Source organism: Tursiops truncatus, chromosome 3, assembly GCF_011762595.2.
Source record: "Tursiops truncatus isolate mTurTru1 chromosome 3, mTurTru1.mat.Y, whole genome shotgun sequence".
NCBI classification, from domain to species: domain Eukaryota; kingdom Metazoa; phylum Chordata; class Mammalia; order Artiodactyla; family Delphinidae; genus Tursiops; species Tursiops truncatus.
In genome coordinates this window covers 136,804,820-136,826,582 of record NC_047036.1, presented here as the reverse complement: position 1 = coordinate 136,826,582, position 21,763 = coordinate 136,804,820, and positions in this window count along the sequence as shown.

The following is a 21,763-nucleotide window of genomic DNA, read 5'->3' as shown; positions in this document are numbered from 1 at the left end:
TTGGGTGGTTATTTCCTTTCCCATGTTAATCTCTTCAACTATTTTCTCAGACCCTTTCTTTTTCTCTTCTTCTTCTGGGACCCCTATAATTCGAATGTTGATGCATTTAGTGTTGTCCCAGAGGTTTCTGAGATTGTCTTCAATGCTTTTCTTTCTTTTATCTTTATTCTGCTCCTCGGCTGCTATTTCCACCATTCTATCTTCCAGCTCACTTATTCATTTTTCTGCCTCAGTTATTCTGTTATTGATTCCTTCTAGTGTATTTTTCATTTCAGTTATTGTGTTGTTCATCTCTGTTTGTTTGATCTTTAGTTCTTCTAGGTCTTTGTTAAACATTTCTTGTATTTTCTCAATCTGTGCCTCCAAGCTACTTCTGAGATTCTGGATCATATTTACTATCATTACTCTGAATTCTTTTTCAGGTAGATTGCCTATTTCCTCTTCATTTATTTGGTCTTGTAGGTTTTTACCTTGCTCCATCATCTGTGACATATGTTTTTGCCATCTCTTTTTTTTTTTTTTTTGATTGGTGGAATTGTGTTCCTGTTTTACTGGTTGTTTGGCCTCAGGCTTCCAACACTGGAGTTTGTAGGCTGTTGGGTAGAGCTGAGTCTTGGTGCCAAGATGAGGACCTCCAGGCAACCTCACTTCGATGAATATTCCCTGGGGTCTGAGGTTCTCTGTTAGTCCAGTGGTTTTGACTCAGAGCTCTCACCATAGGAGTTTTGGCCCAACCCCTGGCAGTTCACTTGGGGGTTCCTCCTGTCTCCTTGGACATCGAGGTCCCTACCAGCGTCCAGCGGGTGCCCTAGTTGTGGGGGGGACATGAACTCTGCATCTTCCCATGCTGCCATCTTCCCCCATACCTTTTTCAGTTTTCTTTTTTTGTTTGTTTTATAAATTTATTTATTTTATTTACTTATTTTTGGCTGCAATGGGTCTTTGTTGCTGCATGCAGGCTTTCTCTAGTGGCGGTGAGCAGGGGCTACTCTTTGTTGCAGTGCATGGGCTTCTCACTGCCGTGGCTTCTCTCATTGCAGAGCATGGGCTCTAGGCACGTGGGCTTCAGTAGTTGTAGCACACAGCCTCAGTAGTTGTGGCGCACAGGGCTTAGCCTTTCTGCATGGCATGTGGGATCTTCCTGGACCAGGGCTCGAACCCGTATCCCCTGGATTGGCAGGTGAATTCTTAACCACTGCACCACCAGGGAAGCCCCCTTTTTTGGTTTTAAAGAAAACAGTCCCTAGTGTTGGCAAGCTCTTGCTGCTGTGATTGGGCAAGACAAATAGGAGAGGGGTTTGGTCACCAACTACACGAGCTGGCTCCAGCCATTAAACTGCAAACCACAAAGCTGTTTTACCCAGGTTGACATTTGGTTCAGGGGCCATTATTCTGGAAGCATTTTCTTGGCACCAAATGCACATCTGAACATTTAAATCCAAATATGCCAACAGATGCTTCTAAAGTAAGAGCATTATAAAACGAATTTCACTTCAGTTAGGAATGCTTTCTCCATCATAGTTTAAATAAACTTTTAATTTTTCAATACTTTTAGGTTTATGGAAGACTTGCAAAGATAGTTTAGAGAGGGTCCATATACTCCACACCCAGTTGCCCCTGTTATAAACATCTTAGATTAATTAGTACAGTGTGTCTGTCATGATTGATGAACCAATATTGATATATTATTATTAACTAAAGTCTATACCTTATTCATATCTCCTTAGCTTTTACCTAATTTTCTTTTTCTTTTCCAGAATTCCATCAAGGATATCATGTTACATTTAGTCATCATGTCTCCTTAGGCTCTTATTGGCTATGACAGCTTCCTTTTTATTGATGACCTTGATGGTTTTGAGGAATAGTGATCAAATATTTTGTAGAACGTCTTTTAATTGGGATTTTTCTGATGTTTTTCTCTGAATAGACAGGGGTTATGGTATTTAGGGAGAGAGATCACAGAGGTTAAGTGTCATTCTTACTACATCATATCAGAGTACATACTATCAACATTATTATCACTGTTGGTACTGATCTTGGTCACCTAACTAAGGTAATGTTTGTCAGTTTTCTCCTCTATTAAGTTAATCTTTTTTTCTCCCTTTCTGTACTATATCTTTGGGAGGAAGTCACTATGAGCAGCCATTAGACAGTCACTAAGGTATATAGAGTGTTTTCCCATCTCTTTGAGGAAGAGTATCCAAATAAATTCTTTGAACTCCTTTGTCCAGATGATTTGTCTCTTTTCCTCCATTTATTTATTTATTTAAGCATTTATTTATTTATTAGTTATATCATTATTTACTTACATCTGTATTGATTCATGGATATTTATTTTATACTTTGCATTATAATCTAATGCTAATTTATTTATTTTGTTCAGATTGTTCCAGGTTTGGCTATTAGGGGTTCTTTCAACTGGTTCCTCTGTCCCTTAACATAATTTCATCATTGTGGGGATCTTCTCTGGTGTGTGTGTGTTGAGGTGGTGAGGGGGGTGCAAATGTCTAACTTTCTGGCATTACAGGATGCTCTAGGCCCAGCCTATACATTTCCCACCCCAATTCTGAAATCAGCCATTTCCACAAGGAGCTCCATTTCCTTTATTATTTTTTTAATATTGGAGTGTGGTTGATGTACAATGTTGTCTTAGTTTCAGGTGTATAGCAAAGTGATTCAGTTATACATATATCTATGCTTTTTCAAATTCTTTTCCCATTTATGTTATTACAGAATATTGAGTAGAGTTCCCTGTGCTATACAGTACACCCTTGTTGGTTATCTGTTTTAAATACAGCAGTGTATATATGTTGATCCCAAACTCCCAATTTATCCTTCCCCTCTAACTTTCCCCTTTGGTAACCATAAGTTTGTTTTCTAAGTCTGTGATTCTGTTTCTGTTTTGTAAATAAATTCATTTGTATCTTTTTTTTTTTTTTTAGATTTAGCTTATAAGCAATATCATATGATTTTTTTTAAATTTATTTTTGGCTGCATTGCTGCACGTAAGCTTTCTCTAGTTACGGCGAGCGGGGGCTACTCTTCATTGTGGTGTGCGGGCTTCTTATTGTGCTGGCTTCTCTTGCTGTGGAGCATAGGCTCTAGGCATGCAGGCTTCAGCAGTTGTGGCACGCAGACTCAGTAGTTGTGGCGCATGGGCTTAGTTGCTCTGTGGCATGTGGGATCTTCACGGACTAGGGGTCAAACCCGTGTCCCCTGCAATGGCAGGCAGATTCTTAACCACTGCACTGCTAGGGAAGTCCTCGTATGATGTCTGTCTGTCTCTGTCTGACTTCCTTCACTTAGTATGATAATCTCCAGGTCCATCCATGTTGCTGCAAATAGCATTACTTCATTCTTTTTATGGATGAGTAATATTCCATTGTAAATATATACCACATCTTCTTTATCCATTCATCTGTCAATGGACATTTAGGTTGCTTCCATGTCTTGGCTATTGTAAACAGTGCTGCAATGAATATTGGGGTGTACATACCCTTTCAAACCATGATTTTCTCCAGATATATACCCAGAAGTGGGTTTGCAGGATCAATATGGTAGCTCTATTTTTAGTTTTTTAAGGAACCCTATACTGTTCTCCATAGCGGCTGTATCAATTTACATTCCCACCAACAGTACAAGAGGGTTCCCTTTTCTCCACACCCTCTCCAGCATTTATTGTTTGTAGATTTTTTGATGATGGCCAGTCTGACTGGTGTGAGGTGATATCTCATTGTAGTTTTGATTTGCATTTCTCTAATAATTAGTGATGTTGAGCATCTTTTTTATGTGCCTCTTGGGCCACCTGCATGTCTTCTTTGGAGAAATGTCTGTTTAGGTCTTCTGCCCATTTTTTGATTGGGTTGTTTGTTTTTTTGATATTGAGCTTCATGAGCTTTTCATAAATTTTGGAGATTAATCCTTTGTTGGTTTCATCATTTGCAAATATTTTCTCCCATTCTGTGGGTTGTCTTTTTGTTTTGTTTATGGTTTCTTTTGCTGTGCAAAAGCTTTTGATTAATTAGGTGCCATTTGTTTATTTTTGTTTTTATTTCCATTACTCTAGGAGATGGATTGAAAAGGATATTGCTGCAATTTACATCAAAGAGTGTTCTGCCTATGTTTTCCTCTAAGAGTTTTACAGTATCCAGTCTTATATTTAGGTCTTTAATCCATTTTGAGTTTATTTTTTGTGTATGGTATTAAAGAATGTTTAATTTCGTTCTTTTACCTGTAGCAGTCCAGTTTTCCAGCCCCATTTATTGACGAGACTGTCTTTTCTCCATTGTATATTCTTGTCTCCTTTGTCATAGATTAATTGACCATAGGTGCATGGGTTTATTTCTGGGCTTTCCATCCTGTTCCATTGATCTATATGGAGAATAGTGTTAGAAACCAGTATCTGGGAAGTATTTTTGCTGGTTTCTATGAGTGTGTGCTTGCTTGTAGGCCCTCTCAACTGACTGAACAGGAAAATATGTGTGTATACTAACCCATATATGTATGTACACATATCTACAGGTATTTCTATATGCAACCATTAGTGCCTACCTATATTAAACTAAATATGAGTTTATACTTATGTCTCCAACTCTAATCCATTACCACATGTATCACTCTAGCCTTCTTATTTTGTTTGTTTGTTTTGTAACCTCCGACTCCAACAGTGAGAAACCTGGCTCCTACCACTGACCATCCATTTATTTAATTGTTCAGTTTCAGTATACCTATAAAGTGGTTTCAAAATTGTTAAACGATGCTTCCATGGGAAACAACCTTATCAGCTAGAGTATGGTGCTTATGTGCTGTTTCTTTTACGTTTAATCTTGTATACCCCACCCATCCCCAAAGTTAGTTAGGTCAAGACCATTTCCTTCTACCCCCTTAAGGAAAGCTATTTCATGTATTTCTAACACAGTTAAATTATTTTGTCATAGTCTATATTCCATCTTGAGATTCCTCCAACCTTCTAAATTTTTAAAATTTGCATATATTGAGGTTTATTCTTTGTGCTGTAAAGTTTTATGTACTTAAACAAATTCATAGTGTTATGCATCCATGATTACAGTATCATACAGAATATTGCCACCACCTAAAAATATCTCCTGTACTTCACCTGTTGAACATACCCTCCCTGATTTATTTTTTTTAATTGTTGTTTTGGCCAAAAACCTTCTAGTTAAAAAAACAAATTTATGTGTGAAAAGCATTTCTCAAACCAATACAATTTACAGAAGAGCTTGAAAGCATGGGTCCACCTCTTTGAAGAGTCAGGATCTGAGTAGGACAAATCCAAGGACATTGTACATTTAGAATAGAAGGAGAGCAAAAGGAAAACATGAGAGCACCCACAATAAATATCACTCATTTTGTAATTTTTCTTTAAAAAGCTACAATGTATCATTGCTTCAATGTGTAAAGAGCCAAGTTTATTCATCCACTAAATGTTTATTGAGCACCTACTATGAACAAGATATCATTAGGCACAGAGGATCTAGTCATATCTAATACATACCCCCTGCTTTAAAAAGTATTTCATCTCATAGCTCTTCATCCCCAGATTTTCATTACCTTTCAGAGAAGTTGAAGGAATGCTAGAAAGAGGTTCATAACAGTAAATATATAAGTTCAGATGCTAACTCTGACATTTACTGACTTATTGACTGTATGATCTTGTTAGGCAAATGACTTACCAAGTATTTTATGTTTGTTTCCTTGTCTATAAAATGAGATAAGAACATCAACCTCATACAGTTGTTGGAGGCATTCTAAGAGCTTCTGTCCTGAAGAGTGTCTGGCATGTCAGGACCCTTCTGTATGTGATTTTGCAGTGGGGATACACCCATTCACACTTCTTTCAAAAGCAGTACCTACTCTGTTTTCCTTTCTTTTCCTCCATCAGATTTGATCATGGACTTGTCAAAAGGGTGATCAGATAGGCTTTTGACAGGCAAACCTCTTTGTAAGCAGCCGTAGGGCACTTTTTAAAAACAAGTTCCTGGTCCCCAATCCAGATCTACTGCACCAGAATTTCCAGTATAAGGATCAGGGTTGGAGGACCTGATGGCCTGTTTTCACAGCATAGAAGGTAATTCTGATCATCACAGAAATTAGGAAAATACTAGCAGCATCTTCCTACATTGCATTCATTGTTAAGAGGAAGTATGCCCAAGACCTCACAAAAGAAAATGATAAGGAAGCATGGTGCAGTGATACTGACAATAAAAATATAATGCTAATGGTGGTGGTGGCAGTTAACGTTCACTGAGTACTCCATTGTGTGCCTGGCTCTGAGCTGAGCCCTTTATAAGCATCATCCAACTGTATCCTCACATCTCTATGAGGTGGATGCTGATATTTTCCTCTTTTTACAAAGGAGAAAATGAGCCTTAGACTAATTAATTAATTCATTCAAGGTCATCACTAGTAAGTAGTGAAAACCTGTTTTCCCTGACTGCAGAGCCATTTCTCTTAACCACAACAAAAAAGTAAGTATGGACAAAGTGTTGACAAGTGGAGACTTGGGTACCAGGCCAAGATTTAGTCTTGTTCGTACACTCTACGTAGACTATAAAATTCAAGTATTTGATAAAAGAGTAATTTTTAGGTCAGTCATTTCATATGGCTCAGTTTCCTTATGGGGGAAATAAATGGGAGTTGTAACATTCTGTGTTTCCCACGTTTGCCTGTTCAGCCATGATTTTTTGTTGTTCTTTTTAGTTTTCTATTAGAGAGGAAGAATGAGTCTGTAATTTTCACTTTGATGTCCAAATACAACCTTTCTGATTAAATTGTTTAGATATTCCTTCAACAGGAAAAAGAATTCTGATTCTGAAGATACACAAAGTTCTGAAGTTACGCAAAATTAGACCAAATAGGATTTTAAAACCAAGCCACTTTATCTCCCTTTCTGCCCAAATTCTATAATAAACAGCCAGTAAACAGTCAGTATGACTGTGGAGTATCAGTACATGTATCACAGCGTTATCTCTTCAAACAAAGCAAACAATTACTGAGGAGAGACTATTTGTCAAGCAGTGGAGACAAAAAAAGAAAAATAGACCATGATCACTATCTTCAAACTGCTTATCCTCTGGGACCAATAAGGCAGCCATTTCAGCTGTGACAGTGAAGGCAGATGGTACTCTGGGAGACATGAGACTCTGGGTGTCTAGAAAGATTTCATAGCAGAGCTGCATTGATGTTGGCCTCAAAGTATAGAGAGGAATTTTTATAGATGGGGATATACTTGCATGGGAGGACAGTACACAGAGTAGCATGAACCAAGGTAGGGAAGTGTGGAATTGGAGGATGTACTTCAATAATATAGAGTAGTAAACTCAGCATGTCTGGACACCAGTAAGTGTGGGCACAGAGTGGAAGAGAAGGTAGGAAAAACAACTTGGGGCTAATTGAGATTTTGTTCTGAATGTGACACAGGGGAATGACTTTGTTGTAGCTGCTGTTTTAGCAAAGAAGCGACACATTCCAAGCTGTGCTTGAGAGAACCTAAGTCTGACAAGCAGTGTATATAGAGGAGCACTTGGACTGGGGGCTGACTGAAGATAAGGACATTAGTTAGGAGGTGGTTACTAAAGTCCGGTAAAAGGAAGTAGAGATTTGAATAGAGGGAATGGCACAGGGGATGGCAAGGGAGGATGCATGGATGAGAGGGTCATGGGTGGGGTACCCAGCTGGCTTCCTCTGTGGAGGACAAAGTGCCAGTTCTGAGAGTTCCTTAAAGAAGACAGGCTGTGAGCCTCCAAGTCTGTACTCAGTCATTTCCTTAAGTCCTGTTGCTTTACTTTACCCAATAACCACTGGATAAACAAACACATCTTTAGCAGAAAGAGAATGAGATTTCAATTCCACAAACTTAGATTTGTATTTCAGTTCATCCATTGTAGCTCTGTGAAATTGGGCAAGTCATATAACCCCTCTGAGACTCAGTTTCCTATTTTAGTGGGTTTTGGGAGAAAGAAAAGAGATTTACAGTGTATGGTATATAGTAGGTGTTCAGCAGAGGGCAGTTCTTATGAGTATTGGTATCACAGGTGTTCCCTTGGAATGGAAGGGTAGCAGAGACCTTGGAGAGCCCTATCGAGAAGATCGTCCATGGTACAATTTTATCGTCTCCTTTTACGCTCAACTAAACAGAACTGAAAACCATTTTTTCTCTTCTTGCTTACACATATTTCCACCATAACTGCAAATGTCCTGTTGGTGAGAAATCAATTTTTTATAGCTTACTTGTATTCTTTTCCAACTGAGAGAAGACTTTCATAGACATTGGGATAAGCATCAAAATAAAATGAAACATGTTCTGCTTCTTCCAAGGCTTGATTCACCATAACAACCAATACTGTCTCTTACATATTCAGCAGACTCCTTCTAACCTCCATTTGCCATTATAATTCTTGAAACAAACAATAAAATAGCACCATATAATTTTAATAATTTTAAACAAAATTCAGCTCCTGAGCCACTGCCTGCCTCCTCCTTCCAGAAGCAAAAACAGCTCAGAAATAATAACAGTATGTAACATTTATTGAATGCTTGTCTTATGCTCTGAATTATGCTCAAGTCTTACTTGATTACCTTATTTAATCATCAATAAAATCTGAAAAATACGCATAGAACAAATGTTACAGGTTAGTAATATTACCATTGCTACTTTTTGTGGCCTTTTAACTGCAGACAATTTGCTATGTTTTAAGGTTTTTTGTTTCCCCGAACCTCTGTTTTTCCAAGTATTCTTTTGTTCTTCAGCATTACCTTTTCTCTTTGTCCCATCCTTAATGATGTGGAGGGGACAAGCCAGGACCTTTCTATCTGTTATGGACTGTATATCTCCCCATTTATCCCGCCAAATACTTTTGTTGAAGTCCTTACCCACAGTACCTCAGTATGTGACTGTACCTGAAGATAGAGCTTTTAAAGAGGTATTTAAGGTTAATTGAGGTCATATGGTTGGTCCCTGACCCAACATGACTGATGTCCTTCTAAGAAAAGGAAGAGACACAGGGATGTACTTACACAAGGGAAAGACCATGTAAGGACAGAGCCAGAAAGGGTTATCTGCAAGGCAAGGAGAGAGGCCTCAGAAGAAACCAAGCCTGCCAGCACCTTAATCTTGGACTTCTAGATTCCGGAATTATGAGGACATAAATTTCTGTTGTTTAATAACTCACCCCATCTGTGATACTTTTTTACGGCAGCGCTAGCAAATAAGTATGCCATCTGACCACAGGCTTTTTCAACTTAATTGTACTTCTGAAAAATTAACTACAAAGAACCTGCTTATAAAGTAATTTTAAATGAATTTATGTCATTTTTCTCTTTATCTTCAGTTTCAAAATATTCTCTAATTTACATTACGACTTCTTCTTTGACCAATGAGCTATTAAGAAGTATGCTGCTTATTTTCTGAACATTTGGTAATAGTCTAGTTATCTCTCTGTTATTGATTTCTAGTTTAATTTTATTATGGAAAGAGAACATACACTCCATAATTTCAATCTTTTGCAATGTATTGCTTTTGGCCCAGGCAAGGGTCTATTTTGGTAAATGTTCTAAATCCACTTAAAAAGAATTTGTATTCTGCACCGGTTGGATATGTTTTACAAACATTGATTCTATATCTTAGTTTCTTGTCTGCTTTTTTTTTATCACTTACTAATTGAGGTGCGCTAAAATTTCCAACTGCGATTGCATCTTTGCCTATTTCTCCTCTTAGCTCTGTCCACGTTTACTTTATATATTTTAATTTTAAAGTTATGTTATTAAGTGCATAGAAAGTTTGAGTAGTTATGTTTGTTTAATTAACTTTTCTACTATTATGAAATATCCTTTTCTATGTTTAGTAACACCTTTAGTCTTAAAGCTTTATTTGTCTGAAAGTAATATTATAACCACACATAGTTTCTTTTGGTTAAATTCCACATGGTATACATTTTCCATGTGTTTAATGCCAAGTTCTTGATGACTTTATATTTAGTATGTAGCTTTTTTTTTAAATTAATTTTATTTATTTATTTATTTTTTGGCTGCATTGGGTCTTTGTTGCTGTGTACAGCATTCTTTAGTGGCGGCGAGTTGGGGCTACTCTTTGTTGCGGTGCGCGGGCTTCTCATTGCAGTGGCTTCTCTTGTTGCTGAGCATGGGCTCTAGGTGTGTGGGTTTCAGTAGTTGTGGCACGTGGGCTCAGTAGTTGTGGCTCGTGGGCTCTAGAGCTCAAGCTCAGTAGTTGTGGCTTGTGGGCTCTAGAACGCAGGCTCAGTAGTTGTGGTGCATGGGCTCAGTTGCTGTACGGCATGAGGGATCCTCCCGGATCAGGGCTCAAACCCGTATCCCCAGAATTGGCAGGCAGATTCATAACCACTGCACCACCAGGGAAGCCCTAGTATGTAGCTCTTGTAAACAGATTAGTTGTTGGTTTTTGTGGGGTTTTTTTTTTAGCAAGTCTGACAATCTTTGTCTTTTACTTAGACTGCTAAGTTCATTTACATACAATGTAATTATTGCTATAATTTGGTTTAAGTCTACCATCTTGGCTTTCAGTTTCTTTCTGTTCTATTTGTTCTTTGTTTCCTTCCGTCCTTCATTTATTACTGATTGTTATTATTTCATATTATTTTAATGTTTCATATTTTTTTATCTCTTCCATAAGCTTTTTTGGTTATTGCTATTTTGCCTTATTATTTTAATAGTTACCCTAAAGTTCAGACTATGCATCCTGAACTTAAATATACTACTTTAATTATTAGTACTTCTCAAATATTGCGAGAACTTTACAACAGTTTAACTTTTTTACCCCTTTCTATCCTCTGAGCTATTGTTTTCATGTATTTTACTTCTATGTGTTGTATATAGACTCCATAACACAATTATTATTACTGCTTAAACAGTTGATATTCACATCAATTTATCTTTTCTAATTCTCTTAATTCTTTCATACACTTTTGTGCTTCCTCTAGGGTAATTTTTCTTCATCCTGAAGAATTTCCTTCATTATTTCTTGTAGTGTCATGGGCTGATGACAAATTCTCTTACCTTTTTTTTTTTTTAATATCTTTAAATCTTACATTTATTTTTGAAATTTTTTTATCTTCCTCTTTTAAAATTAATTTTTATTGGAGTATAAGTGATTTACAATGTTGTGTTAGTTTCTGCTGTACAGCAAAGTGAATCAGTTATACGTATATATATATACACTCTGTTTTAGATTCTTTTCCCATATAGGTCATTACAGAGTATTGAGTAGAGTTCCCTGTGCTATATAGTGTGTTCTTATTAGTTATCTATTTTATATATAATAGTGTATATATGTCAATCCCAATCTCCCAGTTTATCCCTCCTCTCACCCTTTACCCCTTGGTAACCGTAAGTTTATTTTCTACATCTGTGACTATATTTCTGTTTTATAAATAAGTTCATTTGGACCATTTTTTTTAGATTCCACCTATAAGTGATATCATATGATGTTTGTCTTCCTCTATCTGACTTACTTCACTCAGGATGACAATCTCTAGGCCCATTCATGTTGCTGCAAATGGCATTATTTTGTTTTTTTTATGACTAAGTAATACTCCATTGTATATATGTACCACACCTTCTTTATTCATTCATCGTCAGTAGACATTTAGGTTGCTTCCATGTCCTGGCTATTGTAAATAGTGCTGCTGAAAGATTTCTTGATGGATAAAGCTTTTTTTTCTCATTATGCAGTGTGAAGTTAATCCATGTTTTATGGCTTCCATATTTCTCATTGTGAAGTTACTATAGTTTTGTTTTGCTTTGTTTTATTTTTGTCTCTCTTGCTTAAATATTTTCTTTTATCTTTGATTTTCGGCATTGGAATTATTTGAACCAAATTGCAATTTATTTTATCTTACTTGGGATTTGCTTCTTGAATGTATAGGTTGAAGTCTTTAACTACTTGTGGAAACTTTTAAATTATTTTCTCTTCATATATTGCTTCTACCCCTTTGTCTCTTTTTTCTCATTTTTCTGGGTCTCTGACATGAGTGTTAAAACTTAAACCTCTAAAACATAGGCAGAACACTCTATGACATAAATCACAGCAAGATCCTTTTTGACCCACCTCCTAGAGAAATGGAAATAAAAACAAAAATAAACAAATGGGACCTAATGAAACTTCAAAGCTTTTGCACAGCAAAGGAAACCATAAACAAGACCAAAAGACAACCCTCAGAATGGGAGAAAATATTTTCAAATGAAGCAGCTGACAGGATTAATCTCCAAATTTTACAAGCAGCTCATGCAGCTCAATATCAAAAAGACAACCCAATCCAAAAATGGGCAGAAGACCTAAATAGACATTTATCCAAAGAAGATATACAGATTGCCAACAAACACGTGAAAGAATCATTAATCATTAGAGAAATGCAAGTCAAAACTACAATGAGATATCATCTCACACCTGTCAGAATGGCCATCATCAAAAAATCTACGAACAATAAATGCTGCAGAGGGTGTGGAGAAAAGGGAACCCTCTTGCACTGTTGGTGGGAATGTAAATTGATACAGCCACTATGGAGAACAGTATGGAGGTTCCTTAAAAAATTACAAATAGAACTACCATATGACCCAGCAATCCCACTACTGGGCATATACCCATATACTGAACACATGTAGATGGGTTAGGAGGCTATTGAAAGCGTTCACATGGAAAATGACAATGACTTGGATTAGGATGGTGGCTGTTAAGGTAAATAATTGATTGGATTTGAAATATATTTTAAAGGTAGAATCAGTAGGACTTGGCCATGGAATAAACAGGGAAATGAGAGAAAAGGAGTTATGAAAAGTTTTGGCTTTAAAAATATAAAAGCTTATATTTTGTTTATGTAGATTTTCCAAAATACTTCACATGCGTTATCTGATTTGATTGCCACAGTAACACAATGGGATCAACATTATTATCCCTTTTACAAAGAAGGTTCAAAGGAGTCGTGTGGACTGTCTGCTGTTAATCTAGTAATTAACCCACACCTGGGACCAGAACCAAATTCTATAGTACAGATCTTCCTCCACTTACAATGGGGGTTACATCCTGATAAATCCATTTTAAGTTGAAAATATGGTTATTTGAAGATGAACTTAATACACCTAACCTACAGAACATCATAGCTTAGATTAGCCTACCTTACACGTGCTCAGAACACTTATACTAGCCTCCAGTTGGGCAAAAGCATCTCGCACAAAGCCTATTTTATAATAAAGTGTTGGCTATCTCATGTAATTTATTGAATACTGCACTGAAAGTGAAAAAGAGTGGTTGTATGGGAACAGAATGGTTGCACGATATCAGTTGTTTACTCTGATCACGTGGCTGCCTGGGAGCTGTGGCTCACTGCTACTGCCCAGCATCGCAAGAGATGATTGTAGCACTTACCACTAACCCAGGAAAAGATCAACATTTGGAATTCAAAATACTGTTTCTACTGAATGTGTATTGCTTTCACACCATGGTAAAGTAAAAAAATTGCAAGTCAAACCATCGTAAATTGGAGATCGCCTGTACTGGTCCAGAGCTCTTTTCTTGTAGTAGTATATATAGCTTTCCTCCCTCAGTGTGTGTATAAGAAATACAAGAGAGGCAATTATCAGAAAGTTGATGTTTCTGCCATGTCCTCAGTCACTACAGAAGTCCCAGCCAAACTCATCACCAAGTAAATCAAAGAGTATTCTGGAGCCAATAATAATAATATTAGATGCATTTTATTGACACCTTCACAGTCTTTCAAACCATTAACATTATCTCATTTGTCTTAATAATCCTTTGGAATACATACCAATATTAATCCTTTTTAGAGCTAAGGAAACTGAAGCACAGAAAGAAAAAATACTTTGCCTGAGCTGACAGAACTAGTAATTGGTCAAGCCAAGGTAACACCAGAGCCTACACTATGCTGCCCGTTATGAACTCGAGAAGAAAATTTAATAGTAAAAGCATGATTGCACAGAACTGAATCCGGACTCAAAATATGGGCATTCCAGTGCTGGCTTTGTCACTGACTGTAGCCTTTAGTCCATTTCTTGCCCCTCAACCCCTGCCTCACCCGTAGCCTCAATTTCTACCTGTAAAATGAAAGGCTTTCATTACATAATTTCTAGGGCTCCTTCTGAGTCCCCTTCTTGTTTTTCCTGTCCTTTTGTAGGTAATTATATTTTCAAGGGTTGGTTAATATAGTTTGTGTTACTACCTGCCAATCTCCTCACCTACCACCCCCCACCCAGTTTTTTCTTCAGGCTTGGAAACCTCCCACTACCCCAGACTTTCTTAGACAGCTCTCAGCTGGCTTTTCAGGGTGTTCAAGAAACATCAGCTTGGTTGCTAGCTTGGCAATTAACTCATCCTGCTAGCACACTCTCTGTGTGAACGCGCTAAATTGCAGAGGGTGTTTATCATAGTCAGGCTGACAGCCTCCTGCTGTTGGCTTTGATTTGCTAAATACCTGCAAAGATTAGGTGCCTGGAACACCTGGTCTGCAGAGCAGGGTGCAGAGCAGAGCTGCAGGCAGCATCTCAAGAGGATCCGGTGTGCCCTCCCGTATCCCCTGCCCGCCCCTCTGCTTCTCAGAGAGAAGTAAAGAGAAAGTGGCAGAACCTTAAATGAACTGAGATCGACCTTAGTCTGGACTGCAACCAACTCAACCAAGGGAGGTGGGAACCCACCGTCATCCCTTTGCCCTGGCTGATGCTATCATGATAAACTAATGAACAATCATGGTGTGCTTATTACTATGTATGAGGATCGATGCCAAATACATCAGCTGCACAAGCTTATTTAATCTTTACAGCACCCCAGGAGTTTGAATAACTTGCCCCCAGTTATCCAGCAGGTGGATAGTATAGCAGAATTGGATTTGACTTGTTCAGATCTCACCTCAGCCTGAGAATTTACCGTTAGGTCTCCTAATCCCTTCCCATTGCCCTGTTTCCCACATCCCAAGCATCGCTAGACATTCTGAAAGGTAGTAATGAGCTGGCAAGCAGAATACTTTCTGCCGTGTTTTTCCTTCTCAGTTATGTAATCCCACCGCTCAAAGTGCAATGGTCCTGACCCAAGCTGTGAAGGTGCGATTTAGACAGTGGTAGAAAGAGATTTGATGAGCAACCAATCAGAGCATTCTTTTGAGACTACCGTCTCCTCTGTCTCATGCTGACTCTGGCTCCACTCAAGTCCCAGTCTTTGAATTTGGAAGTTGAAAGGCAACGGTCATTTGGTTCAGTTGGACATAATATTTTATTGAAAACACTGAAACGCCAAAAACCAGGTACCACTGCTTATATTTAAAATTTGCTGCGGTCAGACAGACTTGAATGAGAAGTTTGCTTTTTACATATACACACTCTGCCACCTTAGACAATTTGCTTAACATCTCTGAGTCTTGGTGTCCTCATCTGTCAAATGGAGGTGGTATAGTACTTTCTTCAAAGGCTTGCCATGAGGATTACAATGTAAACTTCACCGGGGAGAGGAAGCATGGGATTGTGAGAATACATGTGCTTTTGAATCTTTTCTCTGAGACTTCAAGACACTGAATAAGTCACCCAGTGTCTGTGAGTCCGTGTTCTTCACCTGTCCGTGGGAATAATAACACTGCTTTGAGGGTTGCTGTGAAGAACTAAATGAGATGACGTATTAAAAACGCCTAGAGCAGCAACTGCCACAGACTTCTTGCTCGGTTAGCACAGCTCTCTCCGTTGACACATATTCGTATTTTAATTCCTTAATTCTTTTGAACTCACAAGTAAACTAGATGATGTTATCACATTAGTAGAGACAAGAATATTAATTAGGTTGATGAACATAAACATCACTCAGGAATTCAGTGAGTTTAATATCTTTGTAGACCTATTAGCTTCTCCCAACTTGCATAGTTATGAGTTGTGGACTTCAGCAACACAGATGTGTATGGGTCAGAAGCGGGCCTGAGCAAAAAGGTGTAGTCGCATGGTGTCAACCCGCAGTCCCAAAACAGCTCGCAAATGCTGGTGAGTAGATACGATCACAGCCTGCTGGTTCTGTGTGTACACAGTAGTGCGATTTTTCTCTTGAATTTGGTAAGCTGGAATAAGGGACATACTGAGGCCAAGTTCCTTCACTGGGGGCAATTGGTGGCCTGCTGTGTCTGCACTTCCCAAACTAGGGCTTTTGTACCAGGACCTCAAGGTCCCACAATTGACAAAATATTTCCCACTGTTTGTCAGTTCTTTTTTTTTTTCTTTTTTTTTTTTTTTGCGGTACGCGGGCCTCTCACTGTTGTGGCTTCTCCCGTTGCGGAGCACAGGCTCCGGACTCGCAGGCTCAGCGGCCATGGCTCATGGGCTCAGCCGCTCCGCGGCATGTGGGATCTTCCCGGACCGGGGCACGAACCCGTGTCCCCTGCATCGGCAGGCGGACTCTCAACCACTGCGCCACCAGGGAAGCCCTGTCAGTTCTTTTATTCTTCTTCAATGTAAAGTTATTTGACTTACTCTTCAATTAGGAATAGGTAATTATAGCTCTTGCGAAGTATTAAAAAAAAAGTTTCCATGCTGGGTTTGTATAAAAATGTAGTTGTCATTGCCCTCAGGAGAAGGGGGCTGGATTTGCAGAACACATGGCAGAATCTTTCTGTAGCCCTCTCTAGGAAGTCTATTCCGAAGAGACACAGGGACAGCTGTTCCCTCCAAGAGCTGTCAGCACACATGAGGGAAATGGAAATAGGCAGATTTCTTCTCAAAAACTAACTTCTAGGCCAAGAGAGGAACGTGGTAACCTCAGACCCCTGGCACAAGAAAGCCTAGTGTGTCAGAGGCCAATACCCAAATTACAAATGCAGTGACATACCTATAATTTGAACCACTGAAACATTGTAACAAAACAAAGGGGTCTATTAAAAAAAAAAAAAAAAAAGACAAGGTGATGAGCAGAAAAACGTCCTGGGTTTAGAATCAGAGAGACCTTGATTAAGCTCCTAGTTTTAGGACCTGGAATAAGTTATCCATCCTCTCTCAATGTGAGCTTATTTTTCTATAAACAGGGATGCTAATGTCCACCTCAGCAGGGTTTTGTGAGGATTAAGTGAGATAATATACAGAAAATCCCTAGACTGATTTCTGGCACACAGCACTGACAAATGCATGGTCGCTTTTTTCATTCTTGAATCCACCTGGGGAAAAGGGGATTCTTCAAAATGTTGCAGGTTTTAAAGTTTGTCCTCTGTCCTCCCTGTTTAAAAGGAACACTCAAACTTGGGTATTAAGTGATACTAAGGCCCTTTATTGAACATTTACTATAGGCAGGCATGAAGCCAAGTGATTGACATGTATCCAACATTAAGTGGTACATTTCATTATCGCCTCCTTTTTACCGAGTAAGAAACTGAAGCTCTAGCTTTAAGTAACTGCATCAGTGACCTGGTTAGGAAGGAGCAGAATCAGGATGGAATCCAGGTCTACCAGGAGAGCCAAAACACTCAACAACTGTACTTTTCAGCTACCCTGAATTCTTGGCTGCATGACCTCATTTATCCCTATGCTTTTTTTTTTCCCCACTCTTCCTGACCTCTTTTCAGTATCTTTTCTACAGTAAAATCTTAACTCATTTGGGATTTGTAAGCATTCTGATGTTGAGGCTACCACCACTGCACGTTGTTCAGGAACCACTTGCTTCATACTCAGCGTAAAAGAGTGGTGCTATGGGTATGTTTAAACTATTTAAGGGGGCTCCCCTGGTTGCGCAGTGGTTAAGAATCTACCGGCCAATGCAGGGAATACGGGTTCCAGCCCTGACCCGGGAAGATCCCACATGCCGCAGAGCAACTAAGCCCATGCGCCACAACTACTGAGCCTGTGCTCTAGAGCCCACAAGCCACAACTACTGAGCCCACGTGCCAACTATTGAAGCCCGTGCTCCTAGAGCAGTGCTACACAACAAGAGAAGCCACAGCAATGAGAAGCCCAGGCACCGCAATGAAGAGGAGCCCCTGCTCGCGACATCTAGAGAAAGCCCGTGCACAGCAACAAAGACCCAGTGCAGCCAAAATAAATTAATTAATTAAAAAAGAAAAACACTATTTAAGGAAGTGAAATGTCCTCAAGCACCCCTGAGTATCATTGTTCTTGTTTACTTATTAAATCAAGTCACCTTAGCTGGGCAAACACGTGTCCATCCTAAGTCAGTTCCTGTCTATGACACTGAGCTAGAAGTAGCTTTTGAGTTTACCTTATTTACCTCCTTCACTTTCCATCAAAGACCTTGGGCTCCTAGAGGTTAATAGTAGCAGTACAGTAGTAGTAGTCAAAGCAGTAGTGGCAGCCACAGAGTGGTTGTAGCAGCAGCATTGAATGCTCACTATGAACTGGACAGAACGCTATGCACTTTATTTGCACTATTACATTTAGTTTTGACAAATGGCTATGAAAAACAGACATTGTTTCTATCCTCATCTATAGGTAAAGAAACAGAGATTATATAGTTCATTTAAGGTCAATTAGCCAAGTAATGATACTATAGTATTTGCAGAGTGTGTTCAACTGATAACATAGAATAGCAACCCCAATTTAAAGGCTTGTCACACTGGATTCCCTCATACCATCCCACATGAGTTTGGTGGGTGTCTATTTTCTGAAATGTGCAAAACCATATAAGTGAGGCAGATAAAATTATAAAGCATAGAAATACAGAGAATAACTGTCAATGAGGCTATTTGACCTTCTGTGAAGAATTAGAAAAGGGACCAGCAAACTATGGCCTGTGGGCCAAATCCACTCCGCCACTTGTTTTTGTAAATAGAGTTGTTTTGAGACACAGTCAGGCCCATCGATTTATATATTGTCTGTGGTGGCTTTCAGGCAACAATGGCATATTTGAATGGTTGCAAGAATGACTTTATAGCCTGCAAAGGCAAAAACATTTACTATTTTTCTTTTGACAGAAAAAGTCTTCTGACCCCTGGCCTGGCTTAGAACATCACCAGTTCTACTGATGTCCTACATTCCTCCCAGATCACATGCCAGCCTCCCACTGCTTCTCAGAGGTAACTGATACTCTAAATTTTGAGTGGACCATTATCTTACTTACTAAGAAAAAAGTTTTGGCACATAGGTATTCATCTGCAATATTTCATATAGTTTTGCTTGCTTTTTTTAAAGGAAACTTTTTATTGAAGTGCACAAACCGTAAGTTTGCGGCATATTGAACGTTTACAGAATAAAAGCAGTACTAGCGGTAGTAGTTGGGTGGTGGCAGGGGTATTACCCCCACCAATGTACAGAACATTACTAGGACCTCAGAACACATTCTCATGCACCTCCCCAGCCACGATCCCTTCCCGAAAGTAAGAACGATTATGACATCTATTACCATCCATTAGTTTTGCCTCTTTTTTTATGAAGATGAAACTGTTGATTGTGTAAGCTTGTATTTGGCTTCTTTGCTAAATATTGTGTCTGTGAGATTCACCCATGTGATTGCATAAAGCAGTAATTTGTCAATTTTCATTACTCTAGTATACCATTATATGACTATACCACAATATTCTCAGTATTTTAATTATCATTCAGTTGTATTTTAAATTTCCGTTATGATTTTTTTCTGGTCTCAAGACAAAAAATATAAGGTTTTTTGTTTGTTTCCTGTATTTCTTTAAATCTATCCCTTTTAAAAGGTTATTTCTAAACGTACTGTGATTATATAATGTGTTCTAATAATGAACATATTCTGAAATTTATTGATATTTGCTTTACAGCCTAGTATTAGGTCTGTTTTATGAATGTTCCATAAATGCTTGAAGAAAAATATTATTCTTTAGTTGTTAGAAGCAGAATTTTCTGTACATTTATTATATCAGTCTTGTTATGTGTGTATTCAAATTTCTATATCCTACTAATTTTCTCTCTGCTTGTCTTAAAATTGATGAAGATATATTGAAAATTTCCATGATGGTGGGTCTACTAATGTGCCCATGTAGTTCCATCATAGGTTATATCTATATGTGTCTATATATGTATAGATAAGTATAGATATAACATTTTATTAGATACATATAATTTCAGAATTATTATGTCTTCCTGGTAATAAAACCTATCTTTATGTCACTATTTAATAGTGATTTCCTTTATCACTAATCGTGCTCTTTATTTATCTTAAATAGTGATTTCCTTTATCACTAAATCGTGCTCTTAATAATCTTATCTTATTATTTATCTTAAAGTACAATTTGTCTTATTACTCAGCTTTCCCTTGATTAGCTTGCCTGATATGCTTTTTTCCATCATTTTTCTTTCAATCTTCCCACAGTCTAGTGTTTTAAATGTGTCTTTTAGATATCATAGAGTTGGATCTTTAAAAACTTGATCTGATAGTCTCTGTCTCCCAGTTGACAGGCATAATTCATTGTAATTGTTACTACTAATATCAATATAATTGAACTGTTTTCTATCACCTTATTTTATGCTTTTTTGCTCTTTTTTCTATGATAGTTATATGTTTTCCAAATCTATTTCTCCTCTTTCACTTTTCTGGTAATGATATAGTCTATTTCTATTCTTTTACCCTTAACATTTTCCCATGAATACTTAACCTGGAATTTAATCAACAGAACCAAAAAACCCTTCCCAGCTACCAAAATCTACCCCATTTAAAAAGCCATTGAGTTATAAATGATAATTTTTTTTGGTCTACAGTAATAATATTTTAGAGTCTAAAACTTCACAAGGAATTCCTACTGTGTCTATGTTTAGGGCCCAGTAGTAATAAGGACACAGGAATTTATACTCCTTCCTTTTCCTTTCTTTTTTTTTTAATTTCCAAAAGAGTTACCAGAACTTAAAGACATACTTTGATTGATAAAGTTTAAAAAAAAAATCCATCTTGTAAGCAGACTGTGAGATTTCAGAGTAAGGCTCAGGCAAGATCACATTAGGATCACATTTGGAACGTGGCAGAAGCAAGGCCACTCTGCAACCACAAACGATTAAACACAGCCTCCTCTGACTGACCTGCATGATTCTGATGCTGCTTTACCAATGACAGCTCTAGCCCCTATAATCCTCTCACCTCCTAGATAAAATGCACTAAGATACAATCACTGCTGCTTGAGAGCTTCCAGTAAAGAACCAGCCCTGGCTTTCTTAATCCCTCCTGAGAATCATCCAGCACAAGCCTAAATCCTACAAGAAGCCCTTCCTAGTCTCCTTTTCCCTTACTAAGATGTTCCCATGGATTCACTGGAAGGTGTTTTCCTTTGCTGCAGCAAGCTAAATAAACCAAACATTTTTTTTCTGGCTGTTCTTGGTGGCTTTTAGTCAGTGGGTTTCAACAATTTTGATCTCTATTTTTTTCAATAACAAGTAAATTACTTAAGTAATGATGAGATCATGTGGGTATTCCTTTTCTTCCAACTTAAACTTTCTAGAATAATCTATATAGCAAAATCAAGTTGTTTTAAAAAAGGTGGCTTTTGGTGATAGGTTTGAAAAAGTTGCTTGTGGTATACATAGTCTAAACTTTGAAAATCGTACTTTGTACCTTACTAATGTAAGAGGCAATGTGGCAGTAGAGAAAGAGCATCAGAAAAGCAAGCCATAGGGTAGACCTCATCATATTATTCCTGCTAGGTGACTTACCTGTCCTGAATCTTGTTGTCTCCATTTGTGAAATGGGCATATTAATAACCTACCCACTGATCTCCCAGTTTTACTGAGAATATAGGCATATGACTTAAAATTTATTTACAGAAATCAGTGT